We start from the raw sequence: 6000 nt of genomic DNA, 5'->3' as shown, positions 1-6000 counted from the left end.
CAACCTGGGCTTCACCCTAGGGCGTTGTTCCACCAGATGGTATAGATAGGGCCTAAGAAGTCAACGCCAGAAGCATAAAATACGATATAAATACAACAGCTTTTCCATCGTATAACAGGAATAATTGCAACCAGTGTGAAAGTTATGGTCATTTCTACTTTCCGGGCAACCTAGGTTTCACCCTAGGGCGTTGCTCCAACAGATTGAGTAGTTAGGGCCTTAGAAGTCGACGCACGAAGCATAAAGTGCAATAAAAATACAACAGTTTTTCCATCGTATAACAGGATTAATTGCAACCAGTTTGAAAGTGATGGTCATTTCTACGTTCCGGGCAACCTAGGCTTCCCTCTATTGCGTTGCTCCACCAGATCGAATAGTTAGGGCCTTAGAAGTCAACGCCAGAAGCATAAAATACAATGTAAATACAACAGTTTTTCCAGCGTATAAAACGAATATTTGCAACCAGTATGAAAGTTATGGTCATTTCTACTTTCCGGGCAAACTAGGCTTCACCCTAGGGTGTTGTTCCACCAGATCGAATAGTAAGGGACAAAGAAGTCAACGCCACAAGAATAAAATACAATATAAGTACAACAGCTTTTCCATTGTATAAAAGGAATAATTGCAACCAGTGTGAATGTTATGGTCATTTCTACGTTCCGGGCAACCTATGCTTCACACTAGGGCGTTGCTCCTCCAGTTCGAATAGCTAGCCCATTAGAAGTCAACGCCAGACACATAAAATACAATAAAAATACAACAGTTTTTCCATCGTACAACAGGAGTGATTGCAACCAGTGTGAAAGTGATAGTCACTTCTACGTTCCGGGCTACCTAGGCTTTACTCTGAGCCATTGCTCCACCAGATCGAATAGATAGGGCCTTAGAAGTCAACGCCAGAAGCATTAAGTGCAACAAAAATACCACAGTGTTTCCATCGTATAACAGGAATAATTGCATTTACTGTGAAGGTAATGGTCATTTCTACGTTCCGGGCAGCCTATGCTTCACTCGAGGGCGTTGCTCCACCAGATCGAATATTTAGGGCCTAAGAAGTCAACGCCAGAAGAATAAAATGCGATATAAATACAACAGCTTCTCCATCGTATAAAACGAATAATTGCATCCAGTGTGAAACTTATGTTCATTTCTATGTTCGGGGCAACATAGGCCTCACTCTTGGTCGTGGCCCCACCAGATCGAATAGCTAGGACCTTAGAAGTCAAAGCCAGAAGCAGCAAATACAGTAAAAATACAACAGTTTTTTCATCGTATAACAGGAATAATTGCAACAAGCGTGAAGGTAGTGGTCATTTCTACGATCCGGGCAACCTAGGCTACACTCTTGGACGTTGCCCCAGCAGATCGAATAGCTAGGACCTAGGAATTCAAAGCCAGAAGCAGAAAATACAATAAAAATGCTACAGTTTTTCTATCGTATAGATTGAATAATTGCAACCAGTGTGAACGTTATGGTCCTTTCTACGTTCCGGGCAACCTACGCTTCACTCTAGGGCGTTACTCCACCACATCCAATAGTTAGGGCCTAAGAGGTCAGCACCGGAAGCATAAAATACAATAAAGATGCAACAGTTTTTCCATCGTATAACAAGAATAATTGCAACCAGTGTAAATTATTCCTGTTATACGATGGAAAAACTGTTGTATTTTGGTTGTATTTTATGCTTCTGGCGTTGAATTCTAAGGACCTAACTATTCGATCTGGTGGAGCAACGTAATAGAGTGAAGCCTAGGATGCGCGCAACGTAGAAATGACCATTCCTTTCACACTGTTTGCAAATATACACTATATACGATGGAAAAGCTGTTGTATTTATATTGTATTTTATGTTCCTTGCGTTGACGTCTTAGGCCCTAACTATTTGACCTGGTGCAGCACCGCCCTAGATTGAAGCATAGGTTGCCCGGAACGTAAAAAAGACCATTAATTTCACACTGGTTTCAATTACACCAGTTATACGATGGAAAAACTGCTGCATCCTTATTGTATTTTATGTTTCTGGCGTTGACTTCTAAGGCCCTAACTATTCGATCTTGTGGAGCAATGCCTCAAAGTTAAGTCCAGGATGCCCGGAAAGTTGAAATGGCTATTACTTTCACACTGGTTGCAGTTATTCGTTTTATACGATGGAAAAACTGTTGGTCATATATCGTACTTTATGCTTCTGGCGTTGACTTCTTAGGCCCTAGATATTCGATCTGGTGGAGCAACGCCCTCGAGTGAAGCATAGGCTGCCCGGAACGTAGAAATGACCATTACCTTCACAGTAGATTCAATTATTCCTGTTATACGATGGAAAAACTGTGGTATTTTTGTTGCACTTAATGCTTCTGGCGTTGACTTCTAAGGCCCTATCTATTCGATCAGGTGGAGCAATGGCTCAGAGTAAAGCCTAGGTAGCCCGGAACGTAGAAGTGACTATCACTTTCACACTGGTTGCAATTATTCCTGTTGTACGATGGAAAAACTGTTGTATTTTTATTGTATTTTATGCGTCTGGCGTTGTCTTCTAATGGGTTAGCTATTCGATCTGGAGGAGCAACGCCCCAGTGTGAAGCATAGGTTGCCCGGAACGTAGAAATGACCATCACTTTCACACTCGTTGGAATTATTCATTTTATACGATGGAAAAACTGTTGTATTTTTATTGTATTTTATCATTCTGACGTTGACTTCTTAGTCCGTAGATATTCGATCTGGAGGAGCAACGACCTAGTGTGAAGCATAGGTTGCCCGGAACGTAGAGATGACCATCACGTTCACACTGCTTGCAATTATTCATTTTATACGATGGAAAAACTGTTTTACTTATATTGTATTTTATGCTTTGGGCATTGACTTCTAAGGCACTACCTATTCGATCTGGTGGAGCAACGCCCTAGAGTCAAGCCTAGGTTGCCCGGAACGTTGAAATGACCATGACTTTCACACTGGTTGCAGTTATTCATTTTATGCGCAGGAAAAACTCTTCCATTTATATTGTATTTTAAGCTTCTGGCGTTGAGTTCTTCGGCCCTAACTATTCGATCTGGAGGAGCAACGCCCTAGAGTGGAGCCTAGGTTGCCCGGAGCGTAGAAATGACCATCACTTTCATACTGGTTGCAATTATTCGTTTTATACGATGAAAAACTTGTTGTATTTATATTGTATTTTATGCTTCTAGCGTTGACTTCTTAGGCTGCAATTATTCGATCAGGTGGAACAACGCCCTAGAGTGAGGCCTAGGTTGCCCGGAACGTAGAAATGACCATTACCTTCACGCATGTTTGCAATTATTTCTGTTATAGGATAGAAAAGCTGTTGCATTTTTATTGTATTTTATGCTTCTGGCGTTGAATTCTAAGTCCCTAACTATACGATCTCATGGAGCAACGCCCTAGAGTGAAGCCTAGGTTGCCCGGAACGTAGAAATGACCATCACATTCACACTAGTTGCAATTATTCCTGTTATACGATGGAAAAACTGTTGCATTTATATTGTATTTTATGCTACTGGCGTTGACTTCTTAAGCCCTAACTATACGATCTGGAGGATCAACGCCCTAGAGTGATGTCTACGTTGCTCGGAACGTAGAAATGAACATTACTTCCTAACTGTTTGAAATTATTCATTTTACACAATGGAAAAACTGTTTTATTTATATTGAATTTTGTGCTTCTGGTGTTGATTTCTAAGGCCCTAACTATTCGATGCGGAGGATCTACACCCTAGAGCGAAACCTAGGCTGCCCGGAACGTAGAAATGACCATTACTTTCACACTGGCTGCAATTAATACTGTTATACGATGGAAAAGCTGTTGTATTTATATTGTATTTTATCCTACTGGCGTCGACTTCTAAGGCCCTAACTATTCGATCTGGTGGAGCAACGCCCTAGAGTGAAACCTAGGTTACCCGGAACGTAGCAATGACCAGTACTTTCGCGCTGGTTGCAGTTATTCGTTTTATACGAAGGAAAAACTGTTGCATTTTTATTGTATTTTATGCTTCTGGCGTTGAATTCTAAGTCCCTAAGTATTCGATCTCGTGGAGCAACGCCTTAGAGTGATACCTAGGTTGCCCGGAACGTAGAAATGACCATGACTTTCACACTGGTTGCAATTATTCCTGTTATACGATGGAAATACTGTAGTATTTTTATTGTATTTTATGTTTCTGGCGTTGACTTCTAAGACCCTATCTATTCGATCTGGTGGAGCAACGCCGTAGAGTGAAGCCTAGGTTGCCCGGAACGTAGAAAAGACCATTGCCTTCACACTGGTTGCAATTATTCCTGTTATACGATGGAAAAACTGTTGCATCTTTATTGTATTTTATGCTTATGGCGTTGACTTCTAAGGCCCTAACTATTCGATCTGGTGGAGCAACGCCCTACATTGAAGCCTAGGTCGCCCGGAACGCAGAAATGATCATAACTTTCACACTGGTTGCACTTATTCGTTTTATGCGATGGAAAATCTGTTGTATTTATATCGTATTTTATGATTCTGGCGTTGACTTCTTAGGCCCTAACTATTCGACCTGGTGGAACAACGCCCTAGGGTGAAGCCTAGGTTGCCCGGAACGTAGAAATGACCATAACTTTTACACTGGTAGCAATTATTCGTTTTATACAATGGAAAAACTGTTCTATTTATTTTGTATTTTATGCTTCGGGCGTTGACTTCTAAGGCCCTAACTGTTTGATCTGGTGGAGCAACGACCTAGAGTGAAGCCTAGGTTGCCCGGAACGTAGAAATGACCATTACTTTAACACTGTTTGCAATTATTCCTTTTATACGATGGAAAAACTGTTCTATTTATTTTGTATTTTATGCTTCGGGCGTTGACTTCTTTGGCCCTAACAATTCGATCTGGTGGAGCAACGCCCTAGAGTGAAGCCTAGGTTGCCTGGAACGTACAAATGACCATCAGTTTCACACGGATTGCAATTATTCCTGTTATAGGATGGAAAGACTGTTGTATTTTTATTGCATTTTATGCTTCTGGCGTTCACTGCTTAGGCCCTAACTATTCGATCTGGTGGAACAACGCCCTTGGGTGAAGCCTAGGTTGCCCGGAACGTAGAAATGACCATAACTTTTACACTGGTAGCAATTATTAGTTTTATACAATGGAAAAACTGTTCTATTTATTTTGTATTTTATGCTTCGGGCGTTGACTTCTAAGGCCCTAACTGTTTGATCTGGTGGAGCAACGACCTAGAGTGAAGCCTAGGTTGCCCGGAACGTAGAAATGACCATTACTTTTACACTGGTAGCAATTATTCGTTTTATACAATTTAAAAACTGTTGTATTTATATTGTATTTTATGCTTCTGGCGTTGACTTCATAGGCCCTAACTATTCGATCTGGTGGAGCAACGCCCTAGAGTGAAGCCTAGGTTGCCTGGAACGTACAAATGACCATCACTTTCACACGGATTGCAATTATTCGTTTTATACGATGGAAAAGCTGTCGTATTTATATTGTATTTTATGCTTCTGGCGTTCACTTCTTGGGCCCTAACTATTCGATCTGGTGGAACAACGCCCTAGGGTGAAGCCTAGGTTGCCCGGGACGTAGAAATGACCATAACATTTACACTGGTAGCAATTATTCGTTTTATATGATGGAAGAACTGTTGTATTTATATTGTATTTTATGCAGCTGGCGTTCACTTCTTAGGGCCTAACTATTCGATCTGGTGGAACAACGTCCTGGAGTGAAGCCTAGGTGGCCCGGAACGTAGAAATAACCATAACTTTCACACTGGTTGCTATTATTCGTTCTATACGATGGAAAAACTGTTATATTTATATTGTATCTTATGCTTCTGGCGTTGACTTCTTAGGCACTAACAATTCGATCCGGTGGAACAACGCCCTAGAGTGAAGCCTAGGTTGCCTGGAACGTACAAATGACCATCACTTTCACACGTGTTGCAATCATTCCTGTTATAGGATGGAAAGACTGTTGTATTTTTATTGTATTTTA

This window comes from Calliopsis andreniformis, unplaced genomic scaffold (genome assembly GCF_051401765.1).
Source record: "Calliopsis andreniformis isolate RMS-2024a unplaced genomic scaffold, iyCalAndr_principal scaffold0019, whole genome shotgun sequence".
NCBI lineage: Eukaryota > Metazoa > Arthropoda > Insecta > Hymenoptera > Andrenidae > Calliopsis > Calliopsis andreniformis.
This window is presented reverse-complemented; position numbering follows the sequence as displayed.